The sequence below is a fragment of the Hydra viridissima genome, unplaced genomic scaffold (assembly GCF_058129835.1).
Source record: "Hydra viridissima isolate aposymbiotic clone 2 unplaced genomic scaffold, HvirCarnegie_v1 scaffold_7, whole genome shotgun sequence".
Taxonomy (NCBI): domain Eukaryota; kingdom Metazoa; phylum Cnidaria; class Hydrozoa; order Anthoathecata; family Hydridae; genus Hydra; species Hydra viridissima.
In genome coordinates this window covers 556,425-568,904 of record NW_028324306.1, presented here as the reverse complement: position 1 = coordinate 568,904, position 12,480 = coordinate 556,425, and the positions used below count along the sequence as shown (strand labels likewise).

At 31.2% G+C, this 12,480-nt stretch overlaps 1 long non-coding RNA gene across 4 annotated transcripts; it reads right to left on the bottom strand.

Moving 5' to 3' along the window:
• Nucleotides 1-3,749: 3,749 nt before the first annotated feature.
• On the bottom strand, nucleotides 3,750-11,863 carry LOC145195408 (uncharacterized). 4 transcript variants are annotated; one of them, XR_016454458.1, is made up of 4 exons: nucleotides 11,788-11,863; nucleotides 11,578-11,674; nucleotides 5,833-7,519; nucleotides 3,750-5,719 (listed from the first exon to the last, which is right to left on the bottom strand). It is a non-coding gene; the product is annotated as an uncharacterized LOC145195408 (long non-coding RNA). The 4 variants fall into 4 exon arrangements; XR_016454456.1 differs by lacking the exon at nucleotides 5,833-7,519 and having other exon boundaries at nucleotides 3,940-4,190; nucleotides 4,345-4,402; XR_016454455.1 differs by lacking the exons at nucleotides 5,833-7,519; nucleotides 11,788-11,863 and having other exon boundaries at nucleotides 3,940-4,190; nucleotides 4,345-4,402; nucleotides 11,578-11,758.
• Nucleotides 11,864-12,480: the final 617 nt, after the last annotated feature.

Sequence of the window (12,480 nt, the reverse complement as noted above, 5' to 3'; positions counted from 1 at the left end):
TTTTTATCAACAAGGTTTTTAAACGCAGTTTAAATTTTCTTAAATCAATCGGTAACAGTGATTAGCCAATCTTTGATACATACCCAAATATAAATAGGAGTTCAGTTAACTTAAAGCAATAATGACATTAAAGGTTGTATACGGCTTTATTTAAAAAAACGGTTTCATAATATTTAAATATACACTATAGCATATCTTTTCTGTTTACCTACATGTAACAGATTGGCTAAACTATTGGCAAATTGAAACAGATATGAGTGATCTTATTTGCAACAATACTTGATATAAATTTTAAAACTATCTGTAAACTTCAGAGCAGATTGAAAGTAAGTGCCTCAATAACAAAGGGTAACACGTGACCAACTTCGCACCTGTGTTCTGTTTGATTGCTAATCCAGTCTGAAAGTGGATCACATCGGTATATTTGGCCCAAAAAATCTCAAAAGCGGGTATAATTTCCCAGACAACTCTTAAAGTTACCGACTGCGAAGGATGAAGCTACGCTTTACTATCGAAGTAAAAAAGACCCGTCGACCGAGGAACTTTAAGTATCATTCAAAAACACCTGTTGTATCAACCAGTAAGTGGTTTTGAATTGTAGCAGTTTCCTAAAGTAAGCGGCGTGGTAGTTAAATTTAAGAACCTACCACGAGTGTATACCCATCATTGCTCTCAATTAGAGCGTACATTAGATTGTTTACATACTACTGTTGACGAAAAAATGTGCTAACTTTAAAGTAATGCGAATGAAATTGGGTATCCTTGTTTTGTCCAATTTTTAAGAGGCTAATAAGTTCAAACGTTTGTTACTCTAAAAAATTGGCAAGCAGCATTTCAAATATTACTTTCCTAATGGCGGAAAAAAAGGGAAGAGTAACAAAATACTCAACTAACAAGAGTTCGCATTTTTATCTTTTATTTAAATGTTTCCTTGTTGATTTTTATGTTATGAAAGGATTATGATACTTAAATTCTTTTTCTTTCTTTTACTATTCTATAAGTTTGATAAAGTAATTTATAGCTTTTATGAGTTTCTCGTTGTTTCTCAACTTTTAGGTTGTAAAACTTTATACAAAAGAATGTCAAGAAATGACATTCGTTGATCAAAAATGGATTTTTCTAAATCACCACTACAAAAATTAGGAACATTTTTTAAGGCTCATGGAGGCAAATTTTTAATATATTTAAAATTGCCAATGTATTTAAAATTGTAAATATATTAAAAATATTAAAGTATATTACAGTTTGTTATAGAAAAAAAATAAGAGAAAAATCTAAATTTACTATAACCTGGAATAAGCGCAACAATAAAAAAAACAACGAACTAAACATCAATAATAACTGGATATGTGCTTTTGACGTTCAAATCTGAAATTCAGGTCCATAACGGCCCTTAACTTTTGAAACCTTCGATATACGTCCAAAAGATCGGTACTTAACGTTTAAGAACTGTCAACCAATGATATATTATATATACTAAATGTCTAACTTGCGGGATTTTATTGGACGAAAAGTGAAGCCGCTTTTTTTGTTTACAAATTTAATCCGCCATTTGTAATAAGGGCAAGAGCTATATCTGACGTGCGAAATAAAAGTAAAAATGAATGTTGAGAGCATCTAAATTTCTCAATAACTTAAAGATACTTTGAAAACTCGTTTTAATAATGACTTAAATAAGTAAAAAAAGTAATTGCTGCAAAGAACCGAGTGCTTTAATGTAGTAAACTTCTCACGTTTTAATGCGATTGTCCACTTTTTGGAAAATTCTTAGTTAAGAACTGGAAAACTGTGAAAAAATGTCACTTCCTTTCATATATCTTTTAGAACAACCATACGCAGCTCATGAATATTTTAATGTTAACTTTTAAAATGTCATATAGGTAGATAAGCTTTTTGCCCGAATTAAAAATGGCTTTCACGGCTTCACTTTTCGGATCGAAATTAGACATCTAGTGTATATAATATATCATTGCTGTCAACAGTCCCCCCCCCCCCCCCGAATATGTAACATCAATCAGTAGCAGTCGACACCAACGAATGCTATTGACGTGTTTGCGAAATATGAACCGCAAGCAGGTTTTTTATTCAAGCAAGCTGTCACGATTGTTTTTTTGTTTTTTTTTTGTCAACCAGAATTATCCGTAAATTCCAATGATGGCAACGATGAGTAAAAGTTTTGTAAAGACAATAGGCCGGGTGAATAAAAATGAGCAATTGCTTTTACTCAGTAATTTGTCAGCTTTACGTGAATAAAAACTTCAACATCTTTTCTTAAATTTTTATTCACGTAAAATTGAGCAATTACTGAGTAAATAGCTTTCCTTTACGTAAATAAAAGTATGAGGAAAACTGCTGAAGTTTTTATTCACGTAAAGCTGACCAATTACTGAGTAAAAGCAATTGCTCATTTTTATTCACCCAGCCTTATGTTCTTAATGGCTTTTGAGCGATTAAATTAATTTTAGATTGTGAAAAGGCCATTCTTGATAAAATAGATATTGATGAGGTTGTCGCATAATAGTCGTTAAGCACACAAAACTTGGCGTAAAAACATTGATCTCTATAATAACTGGATAGCGCATCTCTAATATCAAAATTCACGCCAAAATCGCCATATTGGAAAGCCCCAGAACAATGAAATCTGATATGTGCGATAAAGCGATAAAGCGATAAGCCGAAAAACAGAACTTAAAGCTTACGGGATTAAAATTTTTGGGGCTTTCCCCAAATGGCGATTTTGGCGTCAAAAAATAAGAAGTTTTGCTCGGAGTTGCGCTATCCAGTTATTATTGAGATCAGTGGTAAACTTGCGTAAAATGCATAAATTTGCATATAAATTCGTAAATCTGCGTAAAAAACGTAAAAATGCGTAATAACCGCGGTAATTTCGCGTAAAAATACGGTATGCACAAATTTACTGCATTTATCACGTTTTACCGTTTTTATCACGTTTTACCGTTTTTATCACGTTTTACCGTTTTTATCACGTTTTACCGTTTTTATCACATTTTACCGTTTTTATCACGTTTTACCGTTTTTATCACGTTTTACCGTTTTTATCACGTTTTACCGTTTTTATCACGTTTTACCGTTTTTATCACATTTTAGCACTTTTTTTTGTTGATTACCGAAAAACTAAAAAAATATATTTTAAATTGCTTTTTGTATTTCTATTGGTAAATATTAAATTTACAGTTTTAAACAATCAAATTATTGATAAAAAATTAATCGTCAGATATTTCATATGTCCACGCTGCTTAGGAACATGCTCTAAGACCTTGCAACACATCCCCACAATTTTTTTGATTATCATCAAAAAACATTTCCTCATTCAAAAAATGTAAAAGACAACTTTTTTTAGTGGGGGCTTGGGGAGAAATCATATATTATAGGGGAGTGCTCAGGAGTTTTGTTGTTCAAGATAGGTAACTAAGAGACATGGGGCGTACTCAAATTTCTAGCACGTTGATACTGGTGTCGTATGAGGGTGGCTTGCAAAAAATTAGGGTAATTAGAGCTAAATCAACCCCGCACCGACCCCTAACTGCCCCCTTTAACTACTTTTCCTTTAATCATAAGTAGTTGTTTTTTTTTTGTTCTATTATAAACTAGATTGAAATACATTAACAGCTCTCAAATTTCATCAAAAAAAATCTCTTTTCGTTTAAGATTTATAACCATGCGAAGCTTGAAATTACCTCCAATTACCCCTTGAAATGACTTTAAATGGTCTTAATTTTTAAACAAAATTTTTTTTTATATATAATTTGAAATCTGTCGATGGATTTTGATCTAGTTTAATATACACCAAAAAAAAATTGAAAAGGGTTTTTAGGAACCATACCCTGGGGAGGGGCCCTATTAGGGGTCAAGTAGGGTTTGCTATATTCATTTATTACCGCAAAAAAAGTAAAAAAATTTTGGTCCTTACGGTTAGATTATGATTGATATTTTGCATTTCAAAATCATACCAAACGTTTTTCATAGGAGGTTTAATATTTTAATTTTTGCAAACTTTATTCCTGCAAATAGAAAGATACTTTAATAGTGGTTGTAGTTGTAAGAAACAACTGCGTTTTTTAGCGCCTCAATATAGTTTGGGCTGAGCTCTCCAACTTTTCTCATTCGCCAAAACTGATTGAAATCCTGATGAATGGATTTGAGAGCTTGTTCGGTCCAGTAACCTAAGCCTATAGAATATAAGAAGTACCAAGGAAATACAAGTTTATTTAACAAATATTTGTCGTAATTTATACAAATTTTACGATTCAACTGTCGAATTAGAGTATTTAATTAGTTATATTATATATCGTTTTTATCAAATTTAAAAGTTATTTATCATACCGAAGTTTCCACCTTTCATGTCAATGAATTCAATTATATGTTGCTCAAGTATGTGTACCTTCAAAGGAATTAAAGCCCTTAGATTTCTATAGCTATTCACGAAAGTTTAAACGATTGAAGAATTTTTATCAAGTATGTTTGGTTTTTGTTTAATAAAGAAAAACTGTAAAATGATATCGACTTAATTTTTTTTATTTATTAAAGAAAAAGTAATTAGCTTTAAAATGAATATGAACATGTTATAAAAATTTTAATATTTAGTTAGAAAAAAGCTATTACAAAAAATCTTATAGGAAAAATAATAAGCACAAAAGTTTAAACGAATTGCAACATTCGAACAAAAAATGAAAAAAAAGGCCAAATTAATATTTGAAGTGTCCTCCTTTGTTTTTATAGCAAAGATAAACTCGCTTATGCATTGATTCAACTAATTTCATGCACATCATGCGAGGTACCTTCAGCCAGTAATCATTCAAAAGTTGCTTTAAATGCTGAGTTGATTGAATTTCATGGTATGTCAGTTGATTGTCGATCCAAGACCAAATATTTTCGATTGGGTTGAGATCTAGTGATCTAGGGCACCAGGGCATCACATTGAACTTTTTTTTTAAAAAAATATTCTTTGATTGAGTGTGCTGTATGAGCTGAAGCCCCGTCTTGTTGAAAGATGAATTGCTTGCTTCTGCCATACAAGTGTCTGATTGATGGAACTAAACACGTTTCCAATGTGTTCTTGTAGGTGTATTGATTAATTCGGCCTTCGTACAGCTCACAGAAGCCTATACCTTTGTGAGAAAAACATCTCCAGATGTCAACCGAACCTCCACCGCCTTGTCAACAAAGTTGCAAAAACCTGTCTGAATATTTCTCAGTTGCAAATCATTTGACATTTGATTCATTCCCTTGCGGTTTACAACTTGAAAATTAGCTTCATCACTCCAAATAACTTTAGTCCACTGTTCTACAGACCAGTCCAGCCTTTCTTTTGACCACACTTGTCGTTTGCGTTTATCCGTGATTGAAAGAATAGGTTTTCTAGCAGCTAAGTACATTTCAATACCTTTGTCCAACAATGTTCGTCTTACGAGCTCTCTGCTAACTTTTGGATTATCTTTTGACTCGTTGAAGATTTATGATAGCTTTTTGTAGCTGAGTCTGGGGTTTTCTCTGCTCATTCTGAGTATACCACTTTTGTTACGGTTGCTGAGTTTGGATGGTCTCCCAGTACGCGGCATGTCGGAGACGTCCTTGGTAAGTTCCCAGGTTTTGATGGTTTTTCTAACGCAATATTCAGAAATGTTAAGTATTTTGCCTATTTGAACGTCTGTGTGATTTTTTGTCCGCGCCATACAAATAACTTGCCATTTGATTTAAACTTTCGTGAATAGCTGTATAGCTCTTAGAGAACTCCTCTAAATCTTTAATATATGTGGAGCTTAATGATTTTCCAAAACAACCATGGACTATTTTTTCAAAATCTCTAAGTACCTTAATGTATTTGGCAACGGAAACTCCAAGACTAGACTCCTAAAAAACCTTTCAAAGCTTTCTATGTTAGCAACTTACTGCAAACATTGCCTTCCAAACGATGCTGCTCTTGGTAGGACACTCTGCAGATGTTTATTTTAGACAGATATTGGGTAACAAACTAGTGAACTCATCCAATACGGACAAAGGTGCTTTAATGTTGCAGTTTGTTTTCCAACCAATTGAAGCAAAACCTTTAGATCTTCTGATACAGTGTAATCAAAGGATGAAATATTCAACTTATCCAAAATTAATCGCAAATTATGGTATTTTTCGTTAAATGAAGGCATAATGGCCAATATCATAGTTTTGTAGACACTTGAATCTTTAAAATCTTTGCACGCATATCCGTCACACTTGCTCAGTTTCTCTGGAATTTTAATATTTTCTTACTCTGGTTTTAAGGGCAAAGTAGTTTTAAGGACTCCGTGCCCTCCATCTACACCTAATTTGATATCAACATCATTTGTTCCTTGACTTCTGTGATGAAATACCATTACTACAAGCTCTTCAATTTCATTGCAATACAAAATAGGAGTATCTTTTTCTACCAACTATACATCCATGAAAAATCAAAACGAATGATACAGATTGCAATCAAGCTATCAAAAAAAAATTTTTTGGGGAATAGTTTACTTTTTGCTTTCATTTAATTCTAATACCAATGGAAGTTTATCAAAATTGAATAATTTTCCAATCATTTCTCGTTGTTCACAATCAGTTTAATATTGAAAGCAGATTCCACACTTTTCTGTCCTGCCTCACTTCTCAGAAATTGTGCAACTTCAATCATGCTGCGATTACTTAGAATCACTGGTGCTATCTTATTCACTTTTTTGCACATATTACACTCAGCAAATCCTGGCTTCCTGCCAGAGCCAGAGATGTTATCCTCTTCTCTGACAAGCTTGGTAAAATAATTCCAAATAGACATACAGAAAAAACAGAGTAATTTTTTTACGCTATTTTACCATAATAATTACCACTTTTACTAACTTTTACCACAATTTACAGGAATTACCTATTTTTACCGCTTTTACGCAGTTTTACCGTTTTTACGCATTTTTATACACTTCTTTACTTCTTACACTTCTTTAATAAGAAAGCGTAAAAATGCGTAATAACGCTTTTACCGCATTTTACCGAAATTTTTTTACCGCCGGTGCGGTAACGCTGATGCTTATTTTGTACTAAATGGTGATTTAAAAAGGACGGAATGTTTATGACAAATATCCGAATAAAGTGAACTTAAAGATCACCTCAATCCTTTGCTCCGAGATGCAAGCGTAAGTTTTTTGCCACCTCATTGAAATCCTCGTGCTATTAAATGTGAAATGAAATGGCATAATTACTAATATCATTTATCGATATTTGTAATTATGCCATCATTCGTCTGGTACCAGTAAATTTTCTCTTTTTATTTTTCATTTTTATGTACTTTTTATTAACAGTTAAAAAATCATTTTGTAATTTAAAAACGAGCATATTTACCCTGATTGTTCTTAAGAAATTTACTGACACCTCGACTCGTAATGCACTTCCGATATCACTCGGATACGGCAACAAGTATCCGTAATCACAATGCTCAGCAAATGTTAACTGATTTTCCAACAAAATTGTTTCAAATTCGTTCATAACTGATTGAAATCTGCAAAGAAAAACGTTTTTAAAAGTGTTTATCAACTACCACGAGCAACTTTATATCGCGCATGTGCACAGGCTCTTACATTTTGTAAGATTCGATATTTGATTCATCACTGCAAAACATTAGACGCAGATGTTCATTGAAGTTAATCCACGCCATGAAGTTTAGCTGAGCGTTGTAAAATACTCCCCTTCTGCGTACCGCTCCATCTGATGAAAGCGATCGGTTTAAAGCTATCAGCTGACATAAAAGCTGTTTATCAAAAAACGTTTGACGTAAAAGCTTGCTTACCCCACAAGTTGTAAACTTGTGGGGTAAGCAAGCTTTTTCTTCAGCTGTTATCTCGGACACGATACAAAGATTCGTTAGCTCTTCCCAAAAAAAATTCATTGGTATGAATAACTTTAGGATAAAGTTAAAAATAATAAGAAGATAAAAACTTGCAATGAAAGAAAGTTTTTTTTTAGATTGGAAAGTCATTGAAAAATTAGATTAAATTTTTTTAGGAAAACAACGTTTTCGATAAAAAATCGAAAAAAGCAACCTTTTAAGGTTGATAATGCAGTTTTTAAAAGTAATTCGATATGATTACTCTCTGCTCGACTGCATGATGGTGGGAATCTGAACCCTTGTAAGCATCTACTTATTAAAAAGTACGAAGATTTTACGTACTTGGAGTCGAACGGCACTACTATCAATCAAAAATATTGTGTCTATGTAAAACTGTGAGAAAGCAGAACATTTGGTCAAAAAAGGTCCCTGAAGAGTAACAAGTAATAAGTAATATTTTATGGTTTCATAACATTACAAGTAATATTTTATGGTTTCATAACATTAAATAACTACTTAATTAAGTCATTTAGAACAAAATCATTTGGATGATTATTATGACGATCATTATCATAATCATCACTATCATGATAATCATCATCACGTTAATACTATGATTGTTATCATGATCATCATCATGATCATTATTGCGATTTTGATCATTTCAATCATAATTATTATAACAATCACCATCACAATAATAATCATCATCACGATTATCATGATCACCGTCAATGCCATTACAATCATCATTGTCATTATCATTAAAAAATGATGCAGAGGTACTTATAAAAGATTTAATCAAAAGGATTACTTATTGCCTCTTAGACAGGTTTTTTTTTTCCCCTTGTGAAGGTCTTTCTCGGTTTAAATCAATAAAATTATAAATAAATATTTCTCTTTGGCATTTTCAGTTGATATATTTTCAGATAATATACCCGATTGCGAATCCTGCGCTTGACCACAACGCTATCGATTTGCTCATTTCTAAATACCTTTCTCTCTTTATGACCAAACTTATAAAATGATTTAAAGTTGCTTTTCACAGTTAATATATATATATATATATATATATATATATATATATATATATATATATATATATATGTATATATATATGTATGTATATATATATATATATATATATATATATATATATATATATATATATATATATATATATATATATATATATATATATACTCTCCCTTAAAAAGTGAGAGAATATATATCTCCATATCCATTTTTGTGCTTCTTAAAGTTTTCTAATTTCCTTAATTAGTGTTTGTTTTTTTTTCCTATGTCTACTTATTATTTATTTATGTGGCAGGATAAATAAGTCTCCCGTTGTACGTTCTTATGTGACGCCTTATCCAAATTGCTGCTTTTAACTTATTTTCCTTACAATTTATTGCGAAAAACAATTTTTCTTGTGAGTGTTTTTTTTTTTCATACAACTCTATAGGTTTAATTGTTTAATGATCAATTTGAGCCGAGTACAATATATTGATGTGAAGTACAGAGTTTTAAGTAAAGTAAGAACATTAAAAGGAGGTGTGTAGGTCAGTAATGCGCCCAACATAATTACCAGACCAAGCTTCAAGAAGAAATTCTTAACGCAACTAATATCATATAATACAAATAACACCCAACAATCAAATTTTATTCAAAATTCTTTTAACATACTTTGGATTCTTGCTGAAAATTTTAACTTGTGTTAGAACCGTTCCTAACATAAAAATATCCTAGCATTCTATATCCTTGTTTTTCTGCCTTCAGATATTTTCTTCATCGAGTGTTCCGTTAAAAACAACATTCATCGTTTCTCACTTTTAGAAATCGATCATCAGGATCATCATCAGGATCATTATCAAGATCATCATCAGGATGAGGAAAGTTTATATCTAAGGATAATTATAGATTTATATTTTGAAATTCTTTCGTTTCCTTTCGTTACTATCTTGTTTTTTTTTTTTTTTTTTTTTTTTTTTTTTTGTTTTTTACCGTATTTTCCATCAAATTATCACTTCTAAACATTTCAAAATAGATTAAATGGTGTCATTTCGTTTGCCTCATTATCTGGTATTAAGAATTTCTCTCTTACTTCTGTAGGCAACCGGAGGTTCTTTTTCTAAAAGGGCATCATTTTTTTCTCTGGCGTATCTTTTACATCATCACTAAAAATTTTAATCCAATAAATATCTCAAATAACTTTTTTTATTCGTCTTATGTTTCATGACACCAACTGCATGTTGTCACGTCAACTACAGTAGATTTGTCCTCAATCCTAATTTTGTTTTGCGATTCAACAATGGTATTGTTGAATTGCGAAACTAAATGGATTGTAATTACGGGAAAATAAAAAAAGTAAGATATAGCAATGAAGAAACAAATAGAAACATTTTTTTTTTAGTTCAAACTAACATCTGAAAGGCATAGGTGCTTCAGTTAGAAAATACATATGATTAAGCCAAATATTATATCTAATTTCAAACACTATACCAGTTGTGGAATGAAATGATTAGAAGACAGTGCATGATGTTCATAGAAGTCACCTAATATACAATACGATCAAAGCTGTGTCAAACATAAAGAGTGTCAAACTTAAAGAACTGTGTCAAACTTAAAGAGTGTTAAACTTAAAGAGCTGTGTCAAACTTAAAGAGCTGTGTCAAACTTAAAGAGCTGTGTCAAACTTAAAGAGGAAAAGATCTAAAATCCATTTCTGAGGAATGCAAACGTTTTTAACATCCGAGTAATGTTAAATTTTTTTGAATAAAATGTCTGATTTCCTATTTAAACAATATTTCAATCAACATATATAATGATCGGTTAATGATTGCTGTTTTTTTTATATAATATATAAAAACAACGTATTGTTTGAATGGGAATTTAATAATTTGCTGTGGCTTTTTGATCATTTTTCACAATAGAGACAGAATCTTGAGGCGAATCCTAAGTAAAATTTGCGAAGAGAAATTTTTAAGGATATATGGAAATCACCAAGAAATTGCAGCAAGTAATTCTGCACCTTGACATTACCAGAAGTGGAGAAGAATTAATTGATTTTCATGGTTACGCAATACTGAAAAAAAAAAAAAAAAAAATCTGCTCATAAACAAGGTTGAATAATATCCGTTTGTGGCTGATGCAGAGGAGATTCTTATGGTCGCTCTGTCAAATAGAGTTATAGAATACGATGAAGATGTTAGTATGTATGTGTATATATACATGAATAAATGAATGCATGCACGTATAAATATTTAAAAGACTGTATAAAAAAATTTTGTGTGTTTCGTTCGCTGTTTTTTCAAATGTTGAATAAGAATTTATCAATTTTAAGTTGTTTTTTAATTCTTAATCATCCACTTTGATATGGCATCTCAGAATTTCAATCATAGATTTCCTTTTTTAGTATTTTCAGACTCTAAGGTAAAACTGTGACATAGATCAACGTTACCCCACGTCACCCCAAAAGCCAGTATAACTTAAATTTAAATCCAATAATCTAAATAACATCTTAAATTTATAAAAAATTATATATAAAAGTTTAATTAACAGTAAATTTTCTTTATACAGAACATGTATAGTCGCATTTTCCTCTTATAAATGTCCCAATTCACATATCATCTATAAAAACCACTAAACGAAATTAAAACCGATCAAAGAAACCCAGAAACCAATCAAACTTTCAATTTTAAACAAAATAAGTTTAGTGGACTGATGGTTACCTTTTTGTAAAATATCCTGGTTGTATTTTTCATGGATGAACGTTCTATTGTCAGGGTGGTCATGATCATGTTCCTTTAGATCTGGAAACATTTTTTTCTGAAAGGATTTTAAAAAAATTGTATTGAACAAATTGGTTCAGTTTCAAAACTTAATCAGTTCTTTAGAGTTGATTTAACATGTTTTAAATCTGCATTAAAACCAATGCTTACCACAAATATATGCAAATTTTATGTAACAACTGATGACTCAGCTCTGATTTTTCATCGGTGTTTTATCAGCAAAGCCACCCCCTCCCCTCCCCAAGTAGCAATTTTAAAACGTATTAAATATTCCACTGATTCACCAATTACAGCTTGTTACCTGACACTTTGTATTTTTTTGTAAAAAGATGTTTGTTTGTAAAGTCAAAAATCAATTACTCTAACGAACTTAATGGTGCATGCGAGCAGGTGACCTAAATCCATTAAGAGTTCAATTAAACTATCAAAATAAAAACGTTTCTGCTACTTGATATTTTTGTCAATGAAATTTAATGAGTGGGTAATTTTGTAGGCAAGTTTGAAGCCCTCTTTACAAACTTATGGCTGCAGCATTTAAATAAAAGTTTCAAACGTAACGAAAGGAAACGAAAAAATTTTAAAATGTAAATCTATAATTATCCTTAGATATAAAATTTCCTCATCCTGATGATGATCCTGATGATCGATTTCTGAAAGTGAGAAACGATGAATGTTGGACCTTTAAAATCATTGCTTTTAATGGAATACTAGATTAAGAAAATATCTGAAGGCAGAAAAACAAGGATATATGCAAACCTTATTGATGCATAGCTTACTCCGAATGTTTAACTTGAGCCTTACTTTACATCGTCAATCACTTGGGATTTCCTCCGACGGTGGTTT